The sequence below is a fragment of the Podarcis pityusensis genome (genome assembly GCF_964106645.2).
Source record: "Podarcis pityusensis genome assembly, chromosome: Z".
Lineage (NCBI taxonomy): Eukaryota > Metazoa > Chordata > Lepidosauria > Squamata > Lacertidae > Podarcis > Podarcis pityusensis.
The window spans coordinates 16,959,445-16,982,012 of record NC_138044.1 but is presented as its reverse complement, the minus strand read 5'-3'; the positions used below and the strand labels follow the sequence as shown (position 1 = coordinate 16,982,012).

The following is a 22,568-nucleotide window of genomic DNA, read 5'->3' as shown; positions in this document are numbered from 1 at the left end:
CGGCCAATCGGTGTTAAAAAAGGACAGAACTTTCTTTATGTATGCTACAACAGCAGCAAGAATACTTATTGCAAAGCATTGGAAGACACAAGACTTACCCACACTGGAGGAATGGCAGATGAAATTGATGGACTATATGGAATTGGCGGAAATGACTGGCAGAATCCGTGACCAGGGAGAAGAGGCGGTGGAAGAAGAATTTAAAGACCAGGGAGAAGAGTCGGTGGAAGAAATTTAAAGACTATTTACAGAAATATTGTAAAATTAATGAATGTTAGAATGATGTTGGATTGAAGTTAAGCGGTTTCTAACTGTATAGGTACAAAAGAATATGGAAAAATTGGTTTTTAATATGTAAAAATTTAATGTTATAATATATCAAGATTAAAGATTAGGATTAAAAAGGAGGGAAAGGAATTGTTGGATTAACAAATTGAATTGGATTACAAAAGAGGGAGGTATGAGGAGGTCCGGGACACAAGTAAACGTAAAAGAAGTGATGGAAAGGTGGAATTGTTTTTAACTGTTTTTTCTTTTTTCTATTTTGTATTTTTCCTTTTTATTGTTAATTTTTTTTTTATTAATGTGATTTTTCTTCTTTTGAAACTCTAATAAATATTATTTTAAAAAAGAGAGAGAGAGAATACTATTTCTTGGCTTAAGATCTTGATTACTTGGACTGCCAGGGCGAAAGAACTTTATTAACATCCATCTACAACTTCACTAGCATCTCTCGGTATTGTGAACAACATCGATCTTATCTTTTGTTGGTATCTTAATGAACTTACCTAAAAAGATAAAGAAAACAAAAGACTGAGTTAAGCACTTGAAAAATCCATTGAAATCAGACAATTTAAGTTCATCTCAGGTTGGGTAGTTCGCAAGTCTCTGTGGCTTTGCATAAGTTTGTGTATTTTTCTCAGAAGATTAATAAAGAATGCATAATTATTTTGGTAATTATTGTGTGTATATTATTTGCCAACATGTTGCATGAATCATACTACTTCTAACAGCAACACAGGTTGCATTTTTCTAGCATTATGGTATTTTCAATGGAAACATGGCAGGACCTATCATGGCAAATTTTTTGAGAAGGTTTGATCCCACAACAAGTCTTGGTGAAACGAATGCTGCCTGGTCTCTTCTTGGAGCAGACCAGCCTTCTGTTTAAATGTTTTGATGTCTGTAGTCAGACAAATGGTGAGCTGGTGCGAGGAAGAGAGATCGTTGCCACCTTCCTCTAAAACAAAACAGAACAGTCCTACGTGAAAGCTGGCCTTTGAGCCAGGAGAGGCTGTGCTGGGAGACCTTACCACTTCCCTGCGATGTGTCAGAGCAGAGTTCTTCAAAATTACTGACCCACCACCAGGGGAATCCGATTGCAACAATCTGTGTGGCAAGCAACCCCTCGCTCATCTGCCACGGAGGCCCTGCGTGGAGAATCTCCAAGCTCCTATGAATAGAGAGCGCTGGATTCAATCTACGGTTCCCCTGAGGACGTGCCTTACAGGAGAAGTGCAGTGATGGGGAGCAGTTCAAGAGGAAGCCGCTTGTGGTAGTTTATATCCCGGGAACAGGGAGGTGTTGTGTATCGGCTCAGACTGCTATTCTATCTGCACTGATTCCCTGACACATAAAATCATAGAATTGTACAGTGGGAAAGGACCTTAAGGGTCATCCTGTCCAACCCTCCTGCGATGCGGGAATCATAGATAAAAAATCCATGACAGACGGCTATTCAACCTCTACTTACTTTTATTTTATTATTTATTAAATTTGTATACTGTCCTTCATCCATAGATTCCAGGATGGTTCAAAACATAAAAATACAAGATAATAAAAAGCACAAAATACCTTAAAAGTAAGAAAAAACATGCCAATAGCCCCGCCAATGAAGCAGAGCCTGCCACTTTCTGAGGGAGCCCATTCAACAGTCAAAAGGCACTTACAGCTTAGTCAGAATCTCCTTTCCTGTCATTTGAATCCATTGGTTTGGGTCCTACCATCTGGAGCAGCAGAAAACAAGCTTGCTCCATCTTCCATGTGGGAGCTCTTCAGTTACTTGAAGATGGTTATGATGGCATCTCTAAGCCTTCAGTGTGGTTAAGAATGGTGGACTCGTAATCTGGTGAACCGGGTTCGCTTCCCCGCTCCTCCACATGCAGCTGCTGGGTGACCTTGGGCCAGTCACACTTCTCTGAAGTCTCTCAGCCCCACTCACCTCACAGAGTGTTTGTTGTGAGGGAGGAAGGGAAAGGAGAATGTTAGCTGCTTTGAGACTCCTTAGGGCAGTGATAAAGCGGGATAGCAAATCCAAACTCTTCTTCTCTTCTCTTGGCTAAACACGCCCAAATCCTTCTACCATTCCTCATAAGGCTTGGTTTCCAGACCCTTTATCATCTTGGCTGCACACATTCCAGCTTGTGAATATACTTCTTAAACTGTGATGTCAGCTTGGTATTGTTCAAACTGGCTGGCAGCAGCTCTCCAGGGTTTCAGACCTGCCCTACTTGGGAGATGTCACTGGGGATGGAACCTTGGACCTTCATCATGCAAGACAGATGCTCTACGACTGACATTCACCCTTTCCTCTAAAACTGAAATAAGATTTTAGTCCTCATGTTTCTGAATAAAATAGTGTATTAAATAGAAACAGAGGAAGTCACATTATCCTGAGTCAGACCACTGGTCCATCTAGCTCACTATTCTCTACACTGACTGACAGTGGTTCTCTGGGGTTTCAGAGACAGAACTATGGCCCCTCCTCCAAAATAAAATAAGATTCTAGTCCTCATCGTTTCTAAATAAAAGCATGATTTAAATAAGGAGCTGTCCTTTGCTGATTCAGAGATTGGTCTATCTAGCTCAATATTGTCTACTCTGACTGGCAACAGCTCTTTGGACATTCAGACAAGGTTTTCTCCCAGACTTACATAAAGATGCCATCTGGGATTAAACATGGGACCTTCTGCATGCAAAGCAGATGTCCTACCACTGAGCTACAGCCATCTTTTCAAATTTATATCCCGCCCTTTCTCCCAAATGAGCCCAGGGCTGTTCTTTGTCACTCGTTTATCATGAGGAAAATGTGAAACCTCAAACCTCAACTTTGGAGTTTTAAATTTGTCAGAAACTGATATTTTGGTGCGGCAGCTCCTGCACTTTGGAACTCCCTGCCTGTTGACACCAGGCAAGTGCCTTCACTATACTCTTTTCAGCGCCTGTTTAGGCTAGCCTGCCCAGATGTTTAGAAAGCTGATATGAGTTACAATCTGTTTTTAACCTACTGTTATTTTAACTTTTTGAAAGTATTAAATCGTTGTTTAAATTTTTTCATATTGATACTTTTATTGCTATATATTTTTTGTAAACTGCTTTGAGGATGCTTTAAAAAAAACCAAATGGTGTATAAATTTTATGAAATAAATAAGAAAATAAATAAATAAAAATTCCCTCAAAGAATCCTGTAGTCTGTTAAGGGTGCTGGGAATTGTAGCACTGTCAGAGTGGTAAACTACAGTTCCCAATATTCCTTTTTTGTGGGGGTGGGGTCATGTGATTTATATGTGTTTTATGATGTGGACATCATAACAGGGAATCCTGGGTAGACCTGATGTCTACCCAGCCCTGCATTAGGTAACCTATGTTATTTCATTTTCAAATACTCCGAATCTTGTACAGAGTACTGTACAGGTTAGAGTCCCTTCCCTCTGCCTCTTTTACTCATGCTCTTTACCAACATGCAGGAGACCAGGCATGCCTTCCTGAAACCCTATAAAAACAAAGGCAGGAAAGAGTCTGAAAGCAGCCCTGTGTGCAATAAAATCACATCAAGACCGCCTTCCTTTCCCCCTTCCAGTGTGGTATCAATGCGCACGCATGCTTTGGTAACCCAGAGGATTTAAAAAAAGAAGAAGATGCAAATGAACAGATGGAACAGAAAGATGAGGCAGAACGCCCGTGCCCTAATTCTGGAAATCATTTTAAGAAATTCTCCTAGCTGAACTGGAATCCAGAAGGAAGAAGACAGAAAGCAGACGGGACCATGGGGGAAATAGGGGGATGGAATAGATGGGAGAAATTTGCTTGTAATAATGTAAGAACCACTAGTCCATCTAGTGCAGAATCCTCTTTTCACAGTGGCCAACCAGATGCCCCAAAGGGAAATTCACTAGCAGGATTTGAGCACAAGAGCAACTCTCCGTTCCTGTGGTTTCCAGGAAAATTGTATTCAGAAGTGTTGCTGCCTCCAGCTGTGGAGGCAAAGCATAGCCATCCTGGTGAGCAGCCACTGGTAGCCTTGAACTCCCTGAATTCCCAGAAGATGCTTCTGACTGGCCACTGTGGGAACAGGATGTTGGGCTAGATGGGCCTTTGGCCTGATTCAGAAGCGCTCTTCTTGTGTTATGGAAAATCAGCATTGAGGGGGAAATGTGCCTATTAGCCAAAAACGCCATACAAAGATGTTTATATTAGGAGAAATTCACACTGAAATGCTGAAAATTTTTCACATGGGCTTAAGAGAGAAATTGCAAACTGACATGGAAATGATGAGAACAGAATTTAAGAAAGGAAAAATGAGAAGCAAAACTGGCATATTTGATGGTCCTCGCACACACTGCCACTGGGCCCCCTCTTCATAACCTGCCCCAATGCCTTATACTGTGCCTGATTCTTCTGATGGGCAACAAAGCTTCAGGTAAGGATAAAAATAAAAGCGGCAGTGGGGATACAGAGATAGCATGGTACCTGTTGCAAAATACCGGTAAGTGGCAGCCCATCATTCCTGCCTATCTCTGCTTCATCACACGTCCTGTGGATCATACCACCTGTTAATTTCTGTGCAGGGAGGAAACTGCCATTTGGATTTTCTGCCTTGAGTACCAGCAGGTCTTGAACCAGCCACCTGCAGATCATTCTTCCAGGTGGACTAAGCTGAAATGAACCTGGAGAGAGAAAGAGGGGAGAATTTGGTCCGGCAGCACCTATTCTTTGAAACTCAGTGCTTGTTGACATTAGGCAGCTACACTCACTGTTGATGTTATTTATTTTATTTATGTATTTCATAAAATGTATAAACACATTGCTGGATTGTAAAAACAACAACAACAACAACAACAACAACAACAACAACAACACAACCCACCCAAAAATCAAAACCCTCAAAGCGGCTTGCAAAAAACATAAAGCAATAAAATTACAAATAAGGAAAATGAATAAGCATAATGTTTTAAATTCAAAAAGTTAAAGTAGCAAGAGACTAGAAGCAGATTAAAACTCACATCAACTTTCTAAGCACCTGGGCAGGCTTGCCTAACCAAAAATGTTCTTAGCAGGTGCTGAAAAGAGTACTGTGAAGGTACCTGCCTAGTATCAATAGGCAGGGAGTTCCAAAGTATAGGTGCTGCCAAGCTGAAAGATGTTGACAAGTTTTAATCTTTTTAACGGTTGGTTTTGATTATTTCTAAATGTCTAAATTATTTTTAACCACTTTTGATAAATAATTTTAATATTTATCGTAATGTGCTTAGAGGCTTTACTACAATCAAGTAAAGGTAAATCATTTTTCTCTCATTGTGGCTGATCAGAAGAGCAGGACCACAAGGGGTGGCACTCTGGCTTTCAGTCCAAAACCCAGATGCGCCCAAAGGGGTCTAGGAAGTTTGGCAACCCAAGATTGGGAGAGGGAAGTTGCATGATGTTCCTATAAAGCTGAAGCTGTCTCTGTGCTTGCACCCTTCCAAAATCTGTTCAGCTGAATGTCTGCCAGCCGTTTCATGAGGCTACAAGCAAAGCAAGGAAGAGAAAAATGCGTATTGTTGTCCCTCTCTTTCAGAGCAGCTGATAGGTGCTCCTCTCCTTAAACTTCCTCACCCCTGCTGGCCATTAGAAGAACTTGTAGCTAATAACTTGTGTCCAAGTTTGCTTAGTTCCTCCTCCCTCCTAAATCTCTTTTCCCTTTGTGCCTTGTCTTTTAAGATTGCATGCTTGTTCTTTCCCCTGATCTGTAAGTGGAAACCTTTGGCTGAAGAAGGGGGTGAATAATGCCCCCTTTTGGCCAGTTTGGCACCTCAATACAATCCCATGCATGGTTTCTTATAAGAAAGCCCAATGGGGTTTATCCCAACTAAGCATCTAGGTGATGGGTAGCTATCCTTTGGCCTACAGGTATTTTGGGGCTCCAACTGCCATCATCCCCAGCCAGGGGTGATGAGGGCTGGAGGATCACAGATTAGCCTCCGCAGCTATTATGACTGCAGACCTCTTAAGCCTGCACTGCACATCCAGTAGGATGAGGTTATTGGTAGATACCTAAGTGATTAGGTAGACTATACCCTTTCTAGCTGGTGGGGACGACGACAATTTTTAATGTTTCCTCTTGGACCCAAACAAACAACAAAACTCCCTGCTAGTAGAAAGCTAGCACATGTCAGAAAGGCAGGAAGATTCTCCAACCCTGTATTCTTCAATCATTTCAAATACAGGATCCATATTCAATTGAAATGTAAGATCATAAGAAGAGAATGGTTGCTGGATCAGGCCAAAGGGGGCCTATTTTGGTGGGAAACCTGCAAGCAGGACCCAAGCACAAGAGCACTCTCCCCTCTTGTAGTTTCCAGCAACTAGTATTCAAAAACATTGCTGTTTCCAACCATGGAAGTAGAGTGTTGACATTGCGGCTAGCAGCTATCAGCCAATCCACTTTTAAAGCCATCCAGGCTGGGGGCCATAATTGTCTCCTGTGTGAGAGATTTCCATACTTTTAAAATCATTGCCACTCACTTCAATCAGGCTGTATTGAGGTCCTGGCCCAGGAGTTGAAGAGTGATGTGGACCCTATCTTATTCCCTTTCCTGCTAGCTTTCTATTTGCAGTGAGTTGGTGTGATTTACAGTCATTGTTGCCTACTCAGATATTTAGAATGCTGGTGTGTATTTAGTTCATGGCTGGTTTTGTTTTTACTAAATAATTCTGTTGTTTTATTCTTTTTGTAAACTGTTTTGAGGCATTTATTTATTGAATTTATATCCCCCTCCCCTCTATGGAGCTCCAGAGACTCTCCTCCTCCTCATTTAATCCCCACAAGAACCCAGCAAAGTAGGTTAGGCTGAGAGTGAGCGAATGACCCCCACTGACCTTCGTAACCAAGCGAGGCGATTCAAACTCTCGTATCTCCCAAGTCCTAGCCTGGTGCTCTAACCACCACACCAAACTAGCTTTCAAAAGATTATTGTTTGTTTTCTACCATCAAGCGGTATATAAAATTTGTGAAATAAATAAAAAAATTAAAATGAATGTGTGTGTGGGGGGGTGTTTATAAAGGTGAACCTTCCTCCAGCAAGCTCCAAGTGGTAGAGTCCCTTCTAGAGCCCCAGCACAAAGGGACTCAACCACTTTTTGACCAGAAGCCAAGCAGGGCTTTTAAATCTAGTGGACTGTTCTGCAGATGAAGCCGGGGCAAGCTTTTGGAGGTGTGGGAGGCAAGCAGCTGGATTGCGATGGAGGGAGCCAAGCCTGCTCAGTTTGGGAAGGTTTTCTGCAAGGGAGGGAAGAGGCAGAGAGAGGGGAACAGCCGTGTTCAGTGGAAAGGAATGTCCTCCCGGGATGGCTCGGCTGAACCTCAGCCAAGAGTCCCTGTGAAGCCAGCTCTTTTCCAAGCCTGCAACCTCAGGCTGTGTGTGTGTGTTTTAAGGAGGACAGAAAAGCACACAACTTTGTTTCTTTCTCTTTCAAAAATTTTCATGACTCTTCTGGAAATGTTCTTCCACACACCCCAGTGTGGCTCACACACCCCACATGTGTGAGTTTCAAGGAGAGGGTGGGAGGGAGCAGTCCCCCCCACCAAAATAAACCATAAAACCCAGCTCCCCTCTCCTTTTTTAAAGAGGTAAGTTTCTAGCATTTGTAGAAGCTGAGGTATGAGGCAAAATGTGCAGGCAGCAATCTCATTTGTTGTGAGAGAAATTAGCCCTTTCCATAGTTTACATTTATTTATTATTTAATGTATGTGTTGTTTTATTTTATTTACAGAATGTATATCCCTTCCTTCTTCTCCCAAGGCGCTCATTGTGGCATATGTGGTTCTCGCCCGGATTTAATTCCCACAATCACCCTGTGTGGTAGGTTAGCATGAAAAATGGCTGAAGGTCAGGGCCGTAGCTAGGGGGTGGTAAGGTGGACCCCCGCCAGGGGCAGGTGATTGGGGGGCACAAAATCAGCTAAAAATATGTCCATAAATATCGATTATTGCCTCATAAGAAATGGTTTTAAATAGAGGGTGAATTGAATGGGTGGAGGGGAGGGGGTTGGAGGAGAGGCAGAAAGAAGAGCTAATTTGTCCGTAGCTAGGGGGCGCAATCTGGATGTTTCTGCCAGGGGCGCAAGATCACCTTATCTATGGCTCTGCCCAAGGTCTCACCAAGTGAGTTTCATGGCCTAGTAGGGGTTTGAATCCTGATATCCAGTACTCTAACCACTCCACCCCATCCCTGGAAAAATTCCTGTGCACACCCAGATAAGCCCACTGAGTCCTCCCCAGTAAATGAGTCTAAAAAAAATCACAGCTGAGGGTTCAAACCAAAGTGTGTCTAACCAAGAGGTTAGGCCTCAGACAAGGTAAGGCAAAGGGAGCATTTTCCGCACCTGCAATGAACCCCCATCCCCATATTTCATATATATAGAGAGTGAAAATTTACAGGATTTATAGAAGCTGAGATATGAGGCAAAATACATAGGCCATATTCTTACTGTAATTTGTTTTGTGAGAAATTAGCCTGCTCTCCTCGCTTTCAGTATTTTGATTCACCCCCCTCCCCTCAAAAAAATCCCATGGAGCCAATCCAAAGGTGCTTGCAGACTAGGGGTGGTTGTGGCTATTTTTTAATACAGCAAATAGGTTGTCACAATCTTGCAAACGAGTTGTAGGATGCAGTTTTGGGGAGTCATACAAGCTGCATAGACATCTTACCTTTAAAGCACATTCCTGGCCCCCAAAATCCTGGGGACTGCAGTTTGTGCCTCAAGAGAGAGAGCTACCATTCCAACACCCTCAACGAATTGCAGTTCCCCGGATTTGAGGGAAGGTATGCTTTGAGTATGCTTTAAAGGGAATGTACACAGTCTCAGAGTAGAACCACTGAAGTTAATGGACATGACTAAGCTACATATGCTACTTTCGTTGGGTCTGCTCTGTGAAAAACATGGTGGTCGTGCTGGTGTTCTTTCATTTGTTGCATTCCCCCATCAGGAAAGTTAACAGAGTTAACGGAGAGGAGCTGGGTAGACAAACTACAGGGTGGTGAATAATTTCTGTGATGAGAAGCACTGACCCCATAATAAGCCCCAATCTGGAAAGATCATAGGGTGGTATTCAATGCTGGAGGTGACCCATTGAAGTTAATGGCCATGACTACTTTAGGCCCATTTGTCTACTGTGAGGAGGATGTAGTTGAATGCAATCCATGGAAATGAATGGACCTTCCTCCAAAATAATACAAGTTTCCAGACCCCATGATACAAAATAAAGGGGTGACTTAAGTAAGAAACTGCCTCATACTCAGTTAGATCCATCAGTCCACCTAGTGCACTGAGAGGCAGCAGCTCTCCAGGGTTTTGAAAGCGGGTCTCTCTCCCAGCCCTACTTGGGGGGCTGAACCTGGAACAATCTGTATGCAGATACTCTACCCACTAAGCCACGCCCCCTTCTCCAAACCCTAAGAACGTAGGAAGAGCCTGCTGGATCAGGCCAGTGGCCCATCTAGTCTAGGATCCTGTTATCATGGCGGAACAATCTGTTGCCTGCAGAAACTGATGCCTGTGGTTCATTTGCACTGTGAACCGCTCTGAGACCTCTAGGTATAGGGCGGTATATAAATTCAATAAATAATAACAACTTAAGCAGAACCTGAGCGTAACACCTCTCCCCTCTTATGGCTTACGGCAATTGTTATTCGGAAAAATTGCTGCCATTAACCTTGGAGGCAGAGCCTAGGTATCATGGTTAGTAGCCATTGATAGCCCTAGTTGTTTATTTTTTTTATTTAAAAACCCTGCATAAATCCCCCTCCTCCGCGGGTTCGAATCCTGACCTCTCCCTTCGCGTCCCCAGCTCCGCGAGTGTGTTTGTGTTTATTCCTGCTCTCTCCCTTGAAGTAATCCACACACCAGCTGCCTGCCTGCCTGCCTCTCTCCCCCTTCTCGTCCTCCGTCTCCTTCCACCCCCCCCTCCTCCGTTTTTTCTATAACTCAAAAGCTTGTCAGCCTAGTTCCAGACTACTGGCGCCAACCTTCTCTCCGGGAAGGGGAAGAAGAGAAGCGGGAGGGAGGGGAGAAAAGGCTCCTCCACATGAACGCACATCAAACCAGCCCTTTATCTCCCCGGAATGCTTTTCAGCTGCACTTTTCCTTCTCCCTCCACCCCCCGCCCTCCTTAAACCTCCCCCTACCCCTGCAAAAATAAAATACCATTGCTACCCTTAATGAAGGAGGCTGCAAAGGAGAATATTATATATGCGTCTGTCTGCATGCAGTGTGTGTGTGTCTGTGTGTGTGTGTGTGTGTGTACGCGCGCAAGCGAAGTGAGTCTACTCGGAAGTAAAGGGGTTGTTGCTTTGTAACGGGGTTGGCTCCGCTGCAAGGGCTTGCAAGCCTAAATAAATAGCGGGTGGAGAAACGGGGGGGGGGGGTGGAATAGAAAACACCCAAGCAAACACGGCATCTATTATTTATCCAGGCGATTAATTATTGAAGGCGCTGTTGGGGGGGGCACAAAAAAATAGGTGTGTGTTGGAGGGAGGGGGAGATGCAGAAAGTGCATGCAAGCCCTGGGAATAGGGAGAGAAAGGAAATAAAATGGGGGTGTTGTTTTGCAAAGACAATGAAGGGCGCTGAGCCAACATCCCCCCCCCCACACACAGAGAAACCCCTCCCGCCAACTCCATACAGGAAGGAAGGGGGGTTATCACACAACTCAAGTTTGCGAAAGAGATCCAGATTATTTTTTATGGGGGGGGGGTGGAGTCAACAGTTGATTTTTCATTTCCCAAAGCGGGCTAATCCTCTCCCCATTACCACTATGGGGGGTGTTTCATGCAAGACTCCTACTTCTGGAGGAATGACTTTCCACTTTTTCTGGAGCAGAGGAGAGAGAAAAGAGGGGGGGAGAGAGAGACTCAAAGAAAAGTGTTGGATCGGAGACTCCAGGTTCTCAAATTCTTGCTTGGGTCTGAAGCTCCCAGCTGGATTGATCAAGGTCTACTCAGAAGTAAACAATGAAGCCTTATTTGCAGGAAAGTGCGGGGTAGGTTTGCAACCTAGGTGAGCTTGCTGCCCCCCCCCCTAATAAATAGGATTGGTAAAGGACTCTTAAACAGCAAATGACATAGGAGAGGGGGGAGTGTGTAACCCGCTTCTCTCCCTGCTGTGGAATCGCTCTGGATCACCCCTTCCCCAAAGCATCTGTTACCTCTGGAGAGGTTCAAAATGTGTATTTAAACCCAAGTTTAGGAGTGGGAGAGCAGGAAGTGGAAGAGATGACCTCCTTGAAAACTGTTTTCCGGAAGTGGGTTGAGCTAAAGAGGTTCAAAATGTGTATTTACACATACATGAAAATGGGGGACAGGACCAGGAAAATATGGGGGGGGTGGAGACATGACAGGTGGGGAAAGGGTTATGTACCCCTTCCTCCTGCCTTAAAATTGCCCCCTCTCAGCTTTCTCCATGTGCCTTTGTCTCCAGGGGTTCCAAATGTGTAAATAAATACATTTTGGAAGTGGGGGTGCAAGAACTGGAACAGATGGGGAATGGAGAAAGGACAGGCAGGCATTGCCCTATCTTGAAGTAGCTTTCCTAAAGTAGCCGCCTTTGCAGGGTTTAATAATGAGTCTCCAAGCGCAAGTTTAGAAGTGGGGGAGCAGGAACTGGAAGAGATGGGATAATGGAGAAGCAACGAATGTGGAGAGAATGCACCCCTTCCCCCTATTTCTCTCAAAGTGGCTCTGGTTTTTGCAGACCTGGCGCATAACCTTTCGTGCAAAAGGAGCAAGCCACATCCAATATTCTGCCCACTTTGCCTCTGGCCCCACCCACCACTGGCATGTGGCCCCCGGAGGGTCACCAATGACAGAACGTGGCCCTCCACTCTGGAAATCCCCTCCTGTTCTATGCAATATTTGTTAAATTTCCCAGAGGCACATAACCAGGAAATAGGGACAAGGGTGGCGCTGTGGATTAAACCACAGAGCCTAGGGCTTGCCAATCAGGTCAGCAGTTCGAATCCCCGCGACGGGGTGAGCTCCCGTTATGTGGTCCCTGCTCCTGCCAACCTAGCAGTTTGAAAGCACGTCAAAGTGCAAGTAGATAAATAGGTACCGCTCCGGTGGGAAGGTAAACGGCGTTTCCGTGCGCTGCTCTGGTTCGCCAGAAGCAGCTTAGTCATGCTGGCCTCATGTACGCCGGCTCCCTCAGCCAATAAAGCAAGATGAGCGCTGCAACCTCAGAGTCGGCCACAACTGGACCTAATGGTCAGGGGTCCCTTTACCTTTACTGTACTCAGACTGATCCCACAGACTGAATCTTAACCAGCCATTTGTCGTATGAAGACTTGCAGTTTAAAACATCACAAAGAGGCATTTGCTTTCTCATCTGTGAAATGGGTTCAACTGATCCACCTTGCAAAACTGTTGTGAGGAATATAAAAACCGAAAAGATTAATTGTGCTTGGATAGTTCAGGACTCCCATGGCAGGGACCACACCTGGTTCCTGTTGTTGGTTTCACTTTTCTCCTCTCCCCATCAAAGGCAGGGAGCAGGGATTTGATTCAAGGAAGCACATCTTCCAATCCAAAAGACCCCCTGTGACCTGAATAGGCTCACCAAATTTCATTTCAATCACTTGACATCCACAGGAGCACACCCACCAACATTTGGAACAGGAGACTTGGACAAACAGGGCAAAGATGTTTGGCCAATTAAAATTTGGGCCACCACATTCAGACATAAGGCGTCTGAATGGGACTGATTCAGACATGGTGTGTGTGTCTGTGTGTTTTCCTCCCCAAGACAAAGTGGAGGATTAATAATTTCAAGCTGAAAAATCCAAGTGAGCATTTGCAGGAAATTTATTTTCTCTTAAAAAATCAGATCAGATCTGGAGTTAGGAAGTATCTCAGTGTCCTGCTTAATTTCTCTACCACTGCCACCACATTCACCTTCAGACAGGCGATCAGATCTTAGCAGCCGAGAAGAAAACTGGTGGGAAAGTGGGGGTTGGTTTGCTGGTTCAGGAAAAGCTTTTCTGAGCCTTGAGAAAAGACTCCAAGGAGAAGATAGAAGGAAAGTCAGCTTGACAAGCTGGGGTGGGGGGAGCGAGCACGAGGTACATAATGTATTCCAGACATGCATGGCAGAAAGCCCAGGAAGAAGGAGCAAAATGAGGCGGGGAGAGAGAGATGGCTAAGAATTTGCCAGGGTTGTGGAAGGGAAGAGAGCGAGCCGATTCCAATTGTAACTCTTTAATAGGTGCTCAGCGAGGAACAAGTGGACCTGTCCATTTCAGTTTTGCCACTCTTCCAGTCTTTGGTTCCATTATGCACATTCCCTCACTGGCTTGCCATTTTTTTATTTAAAACCAAACATGGTCGTTTGGGAAATGACCCTAGCTCAGTGACAGAGCATCTGCCTTGCAAGCAGAAAACGCCTGGCTCAATCCCCAACAGTATCTCCAGGTAGGGCTGGGAGAGACTCCTGCCTAAAATCTTGGGAGAGCTGCTGCTCGTCTGTGTAGACAGTACTAAGCTATATGGACCCATGGTCTAGCTCTGTACAATAGAGCTTCCTGTATAAGCCCTCATGAAAACCCACCAGCATTTTAAGTGCAAAATTATTCAGATGTATACATGTTTGATTGATCAAGTGGAATTATATCCCACCCTTCCTCCCCAAGGATGACAAACAATGACAATTAAAAATATTCTACATTAATATTAATAGGGAAGGCATTCTGCAACTGTGGAGCCACCACTGAAGAGACCCTGTCACAGGTCAGCACCAACCAGGCAGCCCCTGGTGGAGGCACCATCAACAAGGCCTCACTTGTCCATTATAATCACAATTTTGCCCAACATACACATTTTGACAATGGAGTTTCCAAATACATTTTCACATGCTGTCCCCCCCCCCCCCATCCTATGCATTTCTATATACACTCTGCCCCCAGTAACTGCATTTCCATACACTTTACCGGGAAACTGCATTGCAGAATGTGGAGAAGTGGATGGCTCTGTTTCATCTGGGGTATTGTTTTGGAGAGTGTGACTTAGGTTGGTTCGTCTTTAAATGTGACCTGAATTGAACTGCGTCTCCTTAGCCCTTTGTACAACACAACCTCTTTTCAATGTATGCCAGTTCCTGAAGTTCCCTGAATTTTGGTGCATGACTGTCTACTCTTCCCATCCAGAAATCTCAATAAGTCTAGTGTTTGGGCATGGATCTGTTTGGCAATATTAAAAAAATAGGGGACAATACAATATACAGTTCTAGTCACCTCACTTGAAAAATGATATTGTAAAACTGGAAAAGTAGTGTCTCCAGTTCTGAGCCTCACAGTTTAAGAAGGATTTTGACAAGCTGGAACGTGTGCAGAGGAGGGCGACCAAGATGATTGAGGGTCTGGAAACTAAGCCTTGAGAGGAACAGTTGAGGGAGTTGGGAGTGTTTAGCCTAGGGGAAGTGGAGAGTGAGAGGAGATAGGATAGCCAATAACTGCAGGGCTGTCCCATGGAAGATGGAGCAAGCTTTTTGGGAAGGAACCAAACCAATGGATCCAAATGACAACTACACATTTGGAAGAACTTTCTAAGGTTGGCTGGCCATCTGTCAGGGGTTCATTAGCTGTGATAATTGCATTAAAGGGGGTTGACCAAAAAAACAACAACCTGGGCGGTGTTCCCTTCAAACCCTACAATTATAGGATGATTATGAATATAATAAATGAATAAAAGATTAAAAAAATAAGTTAATGTGAATATGAATATGTGCTGAAGATTGGAGATTTGTCCATTCCCTGCGCAAAGGAAGGGGCTGAGAAGTCCATCTCCATTGGCAAAACAACTGAAGGACGTTTTACATGCATGGGCATCCATAAGACTAGCCCCTTTCTTGTTGCGAGTAAGGAAACCACAGGCATGAAAAGCACCTTTGCTCCCCGTCTGTATCCTGTCCTGCTTCCCTTTACACCTGAGTGTTCATATTCCGCACCCAGCTCCCAACCCAGTGAGGTCACTTCCTCCTATTCTCTTGACTGCCTCCTTTCCTCTTTCCATGTACTTCCTTTCTCCCTTAGATATGCCAAATCTTGTGGCACCAGTCCACTGAGAGGCATTGAGAGGAATCGTTTTGGAAAAGATGTTCATTCTGCAAAAAGAGAGAGAGATTGCCAGCCAACAGTCCTTGGGAAAAGTTATCTGGTGTTGCAACATAAAGAATCAGGGAGGAATCAGCAACTGCAAAGATAGGAGAGTTTATAGGTGCGTTACTTTGGGGCAGAAGCCCAGTGCATTCACTTGGCAGGAGGAGCTGGATGCCCCCTCCCCAAACACCAAAGGAGTGGCTTTTACCATAAGAACATAAACACAGAATATCAGGCTAGATCAATGGGGGCCAATCTAGTCCAGCATCCTGTTCTCAGTGGCCAACCAGGTGCACATTTTGGGAAACCCACAAGCGGGACCTGAGCACAAGAAGCCCTTTCCCCTCCTTTGATCTCCAACAACTGGGATTTAGAAGCATTACTGCCTCCGACCTTGGACGCAGAGCACAGCCATCATGGTTAGCAGCCATTGAAAGCCTTATCTTCCACGAATTTGTCTAATCCTCTTTTAAAGCCATTCAAGTTGGTGGCCATCACTGGCACCCATGGAAGCAAGTTCCATAGTTCACCTATGTATCAAGAGAGATGCCAAGGTTAGAACCTGGCACTTTCTGCACGCAAAGCAGACAGATGCTCTGACAACTCCCATCATCCTTGAACATTGGCCACGCTGGTAGAGACTGATGGGAGCTGGGGGCTCCATCAACAACTGGAGGGCCACACATCCCCTCCTTCCCATGTCCATTCTTATGATCATCGAGGTAGAGCATAGTCACTGTGACTAGGAGCCATTGATATCCTTATTTTCTGTGAACTTGTTTAATTCTTTTAAATTACAATAATTTGAAATCTTCCAGTGTTAGGCCACATCTGCAGCATACATCTAAAGCAGTATCATACCCCTTTGAACAGTCCTAACTTCTCTCAAAGAATCCTTGAAGTTATTAGAACCCCATTCTCCACAGAGACCTAAAATTCCCATGGTTCCTGGGATGAGGGATTGTTAGTTAAATTTGTGGAAGATTGCAGTCAGACATAACTATGCATGAGTGCTTGTTAGTATATGAAGGGGTTAAGACCACAAAGTTATATCCCTAGACTAAGCTAGATCATGCCCCCTCTTCTCTGATGAGGAACTGAAACCTTCTCTTCCTGGTCCCTACCTCTCTCCATGCCATATAACTGACCAAGGAAGATGTGTCTAAGCTTTGCTGCAAGCTTAGAGCACATGTTTGAAGCTACCGTTTTGTATTTTCTACCCAAGAATATTCTGCCTATATTCTCCTAGCTGCTGCTTGGATAAATGTATGCATCTGACCTTTGGAACCTTTTGTAAGTAAAGCATTTTAAACATACTTAACAGTGTATGCTCTGTTTATTGCAAGAGGGGTAGAAAGAGGGGAGCACTTTGCAAGCAGACTAAATGCTATATGCTAAAGGTTTAACAGCCTACATTCCTAACACTTCATTGTGCTGCTTGACTTTTTGAGTTTAAATTCTGCTTCTGGGGGCTGTCTCCTGCTGGAGAGTGTGTAATGCCCTGCATTTTGAATCCAAGCACCCAGACAATTATTTTATTATTTGCCACACAGGGACCTTATATTTTTCCTCCCACAAAAGTAATCTGGGAATTATAGTTATTTGAGGGGAATATGGGTCCCCTAACAACTCTAAGCACCTTTAACAAACTACAGGCCCCAGGATTCTTTGGGGGATGCTATGACTGCTGAAAGAGATATGATACTGCTTTGAACAAATTGTGCAGATGGGACCTACAGCATGCTCAGAATTGACCCACTGAAATTCATGGTCACAGTAAACTTAGCTACATGAATTCCAACTGGTCTACTCTGAGAAGAATTTAGTAAGCTGCATTCCATTATTGTCTAAAGAGCCCCCCAACCCCATAAAAGCAGTTCTTAGCATGGTCCACCTAGCTCAGTCTTGTCTACACTGACTGGCAACAATAGCCCTCCCAGGGTTTCAGTCAGGGGACATTCCCAGCCCTACCTGGAGATATAATCATGGATTAAATCTGGGACCTTCTGCATGTGAAGCAACTGTTGCCCCACTGAGCTATGTCTGTTTTCCTAAAAATACAACAAGACTGAGGTCCTCAACATTCTGAAAAAATTGATGAAAAACAGGAACATGCCTTCTTCTGAGACAGACTGGTCATGTCAGTCTAGCTCTGTGCTGTCTACACTGACTGGCAGCAGCTCTCTAGAATTTTAGGCAAGGGATGTTCCAAGCCCTACCTGGAGACACTGCCAGGGATTGAACCTGAGACCTTCAGCATGCAAAGCTGATGCTCTACCCACGAAGCTACATTTTCCAAGTCAGACCATTGGGGCCCATCTAGCTCTGTGCCGTCTACACTGACTGGCAGCAGATTTCTAGAATTTTAGGCAGGGGATATGGAAATGCCAGGGATTGAACCTGGGACCTTCTGCATGCAAAGCTGCTGCTCTAACTAGGGAGCAGCAAGCCCTTTCCCATCATCTGCCCCCTGCACTCTTTATGTGTGTTGTTGCTCCTGATAGATTTAAAAATCATAGTTGGAAGGGACCCAAGGGTCATCTAGTCCAACCCCCCTGGCAATGCAGGAATCTCAGCTAAAGCACCCACAACAGATGGCCATCCAACCTATTTTATCACGCCTATGATGAAAGAAAACAAAAACGTAAGTGAAAATATAAAACAGAGACTTGCACACAATGCAAAAGAGGTAGAGAGAGAGATAGATCGTCTGCCATCTCTGTTGCCCAGCTGAGTTTCTGCGCGGTGGTGCAAGGGGCTGTGAGCTGCCTCCTTCTCCCACGGCCTCCTCGCCTGCTGCCTCCCTTGGAAGTCGATACAAAGGCTTCCTATCCCAGCAGCCTCCACTAATGGCCGACCTCGCTGTTGTCCTCAATGCATTGCCTGTCCCAGATACAGCGGCTGGTTGCTGTAGCAACTGAGCTCTGACTAATCATTTGCGCAATGACCTTTTTCCCCCCAGAGGGAGGGAGGGAGGGAGGGAGGCAGGCTTGCAAAGCGAGCTTGGGAGAGAAATAAGCTATAGAGAAGCGAGTCCAGAGCGGAGGCTCCAGAAAGGGGGCGCGGGGAAGGCGATGAGACCCTCGCCCACAATCGGCTTACATTTCTGGATTTTTCTTTAAACGGGTGATTGCGGTTTTTTGATGTTGCATTTTTGTGGGGCCCTTAGGCAGCTGCCTCTGGTGGTAAAAGCTAGGCGAGGGGGCAGGTGGGAACCCGCCGGTTGTTTATCCTGTGCTGCCCGCCCCTTCTATTCTGCTCAGTGGGAAAATAGGTGGTGGTCTGTGTGTGATCACATCCACAACATCCACATTGAACACCTACTGGAAGAATCCTGAAAATTGTAGTTTGTTAAGGGTGCTGGAAACTAGTTCTGCAAGGGGAAAGCAGCAGCTCCCAGGATGCTTTGGGGGAAGCTACTTGCGGGTGGCGCTGTGGGTTAAACCACTGAGCCTAGGGCTTGCCGATCGGAATGTCAGCGGTTCGAATCCACGAGACGGAGTGAGCTCCCGTTGCTCGGTCCCTGCTCCTGCCAACCTAGCAGTTCAAAAGCATGTCAAAGTGCAAGTAGATAAATAAGTACTGCTCTGGCGGGAAGGTAAACGGTGTTTCCGTGCGCTGCTCTGGTTCGCCAGAAGCAGCTTAGTCATGCTGGCCACATGACCCGGAAGCTGTCAGTGGACAAACACCAGTTCCCTCGGCCAGTAAAGCGAGTCGTCCGCGACTGGACTTAATGGTCAGGGGTCCCTTTACCTTTACTTGCGTTAAACATGCTTGAACTGTACAGCATAGAAACACAGAATTGTATATTTTAGAAGGGACCCAGGGGACGTCTAGTCCATCCCCCTAGAATGCAGGAATCACAGCTACATCACAGAGCCCATCTTCCGTGCATTAAATCGGTGTTCTTCAAACGTTGGCCTTCCAGATATTGCTGGACTACAGCTCCCACCATCCTGACTGGGGGTGATGGGAGTCCTGTAACATCTGGAGGGCACCAGGCTGGGCAAAGCTGATCTTAGGTACCAGACCCCATTAACATTTCATCTCAAACTCTGGGGAGAACTTAAGGTTCACACAGGAGAATATGAGACTTGAGATATCTCAGCCCTGGACTACATCAGACTTTTTAAGTCAAGGCCATCATTTTGAATTAAGCCTGGAAACCAGCTTTAAGACCATGTGTCTCTATAGAGGGCAATCCTCTATTTGTAGGCATTATTCGTTGCAGTGTTCTTCAACCCTGAGTGCTCTGGATGCTTCTAGACTACAATACCTATCATCCCTGACCATTGTCCAAGCTGGGAATGATGGGATTTGTGGTGCAACCTTGGGTACCCAAAGTTGAAGAACACCACCATAAATGAAGCTCGTGCCCTCAAGTGTGCTGGAGAATGCTCTCTTCTTGCTGGGAGTGAAATCAGATTCCAGCTGCTATCCCAGTGGGCTTCTGTTTGTGGGATGCTGTCCAGAAGTTGGACTTGTGTGCAATAGCAATTCTCCACACCTCTGATTCCTAGGAAGTAGTATCCAGAGGTATACTGTCTCAGATAGTGGTGGTAGAAGAACAGAAGACCCTGGCTGCTGGATCAGGCCAAAGGGGGCTTATGTAGCTCAGCATCAGTAGAGCATGAGGCTCTTAATTTCAGGGTCGTGTGTCTGAGCCTCACATTGGGCAAAATATTCCTGCATTGAAAGGGGTTGGACTAGATGACCCTCATGGTCCCTTCCAACTCTACTATTATTCTGTCCTGTTCTCAGAGTGGCCAGCCAGATGTGACAGTGGGAAGCCTACAAGCAGGACCTAAAAACAGATCTCCAGCACAGGTTTCCATCAACTGGAATTCAGAAGCGCCCGGTCTCCTGCAGTGGAGGCACAGCATAGCTAGTAGCCATTAATAGCCTTATCCTCCTCCACAAATTTGTCTCATCCTCTTTTAAAGCTGTCTAGGTTGGTGGCCATCACTGCCTACTGTGGGAGGGAGTTCCACAGTCTGACTATGCACTGCATGAAGGACTTTTTTTATGTGTCCCGAATCTTCCAACATTCAGCTTCATTGGATGTGCCCAACTTCTAGCATTATGGCAGAGGGAGGTTTTCTCTACACCAGGCATAACTGTGTCTACTTCCAGCATGCCTTTTTTTTATTGCATTTTCTCTAAACAACAACAACAAAAAAGCCCCAAAATGTTGCAACCATTCCTCATAGGGGATTTACTCTATCCCCTCTACCATTTCCATTGCCCTTTCCTGAACTGAAAAGTCTGGTGGCATCATTATAGAGGACTTGGGTGATCCAGCTCCTGTGAATGAGAAGGGAGGTGGGGTTTTTTTTTGGGGGGGGGGTTGTCTGGGAGTTCTCAGTTTCCAGCCTCTTTGGTTTACCAAAATGATATTTAGTGGGATGGAATCCCCAGGGACACAGTGGAGAATAAGTCTGCTAGTTGGGTGGTTGTGAAGCTGCTGATCAGTGGCTAAGTTAACTTCCATGATCAGAGGAAGTGGGCCACTGAATGCATAATCCACAGCAGCCATTCTATCTGGCTCTATGAGAGGAAGAGAGCTGGAATTATAGTACCTCTCCATCTGCTCTCCTGGAAGACCAGCTACTTTTGGCTCCTTCTCTGCTTGAAATTTTTCCATTCCAGATGGTCTTTACAAGAACTCTACAACTAAGAAATAATTCCTGAGTTGTTTTCCTTCTTCTTTTTCTTCTTCTTCTTCTTCTTCTTCTGCTTCTTCCCTCCCATTCCTTTTTCCTTTTGTGTTATGTAGGTTTGGATAAAAATGCTTTAAAAAAGAAGAAGAAGATAGTACTGGGTGTCAACAGGAGCAGCAGGCTGTTGCCTTATTTTCAAATAATTTTAGTTGAAGTTTTAAAAGTATAAGAAAAGGAAAAATTTACAGAAGAAAAATGAAAAAGAGATGAGAGGGAGAAGATACCCAAATAGCAGCATTATATAGCATCCATGCAGGCATAGAACATGAGTACAGCAGAATATTGCCAAGGTTTAACAAAAAACTTGCGCATTTTTAGAAAAGAAAATATGTTGAACGTGTGGTGGATCAAACAAAAATTTAATTAATCTTAATTTCCATGCTTATTTATCATATATACAACATAGTAATAGAGAGATGATAAAAATGAACTATGATAAAATAAAATAGCATGGGTGTGTTGTATCTTATTGAGTGTAGTTTCATGTAACCCATATTGTAGAATAAGCTGCTAGAGGGCAGGGGTGGCCCGTGCCATTTCACATCCTGAGGCAAAATGGGAAGGTGCCACACCACCACTACTACCCCAACTTGCTGCTGCCCATTCCTCATTGAAGCCTTGTTTGCTGGGGTCATACGGCTGCGGCTTTCAGGTTCCAACACGATCTCTCAAGAGGAGGTCTATGAGATCTCACTGGGACCTGGGAGCCACAGCCATGTCTCCTCACTTCTCCCGTGGTAAGAGTTGTTTTTCAGTGGAACAGACTCCCTCGAAAGGTGGTGGGCTCTCCTTCGTTGGAGGTTTTTAAGCAGAGGTTGGGTGACCATCCGTCAAGGACCCTTTAGTTGTGATTCCTGCATTGCACTGGCCTGGACTGAATGACACTCGAGGTCCCTTTCAACTCTACAATTATATGATTCTATTATTGTCAAAGCACACTGGGAAATGTAAATCTGTGATGGCAACTGGGTGTGTGGGGGGCGTTCTAAGAACTCTCAGTACCGTTAACCCAATACAGTTTCTATAATTCTTTTGAGGAAGCCATTGACGATTTAAAGCATCATCATAGTGGTTTCACTACATGGTGTGAATGTGGCCTAAGTGAGCCACACTTTGATCCAGCAAGGTGCTCCTTCAGGTTGTTAAGCGAGAGTGCAGACTCAGCATCACTTCATACACAGAGATCAGTTCTAATGCCTTAATTCTTCAGAGAGTTTCAGATGTAAACTCCTGTTTTGTATATGTAGCTCACGTCAGCAGACCGGGAGAATTCAAGTGAAAACAGAAAGCAGAACATGCCTTAGAGGAGTGGGAAATTGATGGCCCTCTGGATGATGTTGGACCAGTGAGTGTGGCCAATCAGAGATGATGGGAGTTGGATTCCAACAACTGAGAGAAGCAGGAATGTGTGGCTCTCCAGTTGTTGATGGAGCCCCCAGCTC

The 22,568-nt window shown here is 45.0% G+C and overlaps 1 long non-coding RNA gene across 5 annotated transcripts in view; it reads right to left on the bottom strand.

Moving 5' to 3' along the window:
- Nucleotides 1–649: 649 nt before the first annotated feature.
- Nucleotides 650–22,568, bottom strand: part of LOC308468063 — a 64,899-nt gene continuing 42,980 nt past the window's right edge. Inside the window, exons 1-3 of one of the 5 annotated variants that reach the window (XR_013981432.1) lie at nucleotides 8,969–10,508; nucleotides 1,950–4,946; nucleotides 650–788 (exon numbers count right to left, since the gene is read on the bottom strand). This is a non-coding gene — a long non-coding RNA (uncharacterized lncRNA). Of the gene's footprint in view, nucleotides 4,947–8,968; nucleotides 10,516–18,079; nucleotides 18,266–22,568 lie in introns of those variants that run through there. The other 4 variants (XR_013981429.1, XR_013981430.1, XR_013981431.1 and 1 more) reach the window with 4 other exon arrangements.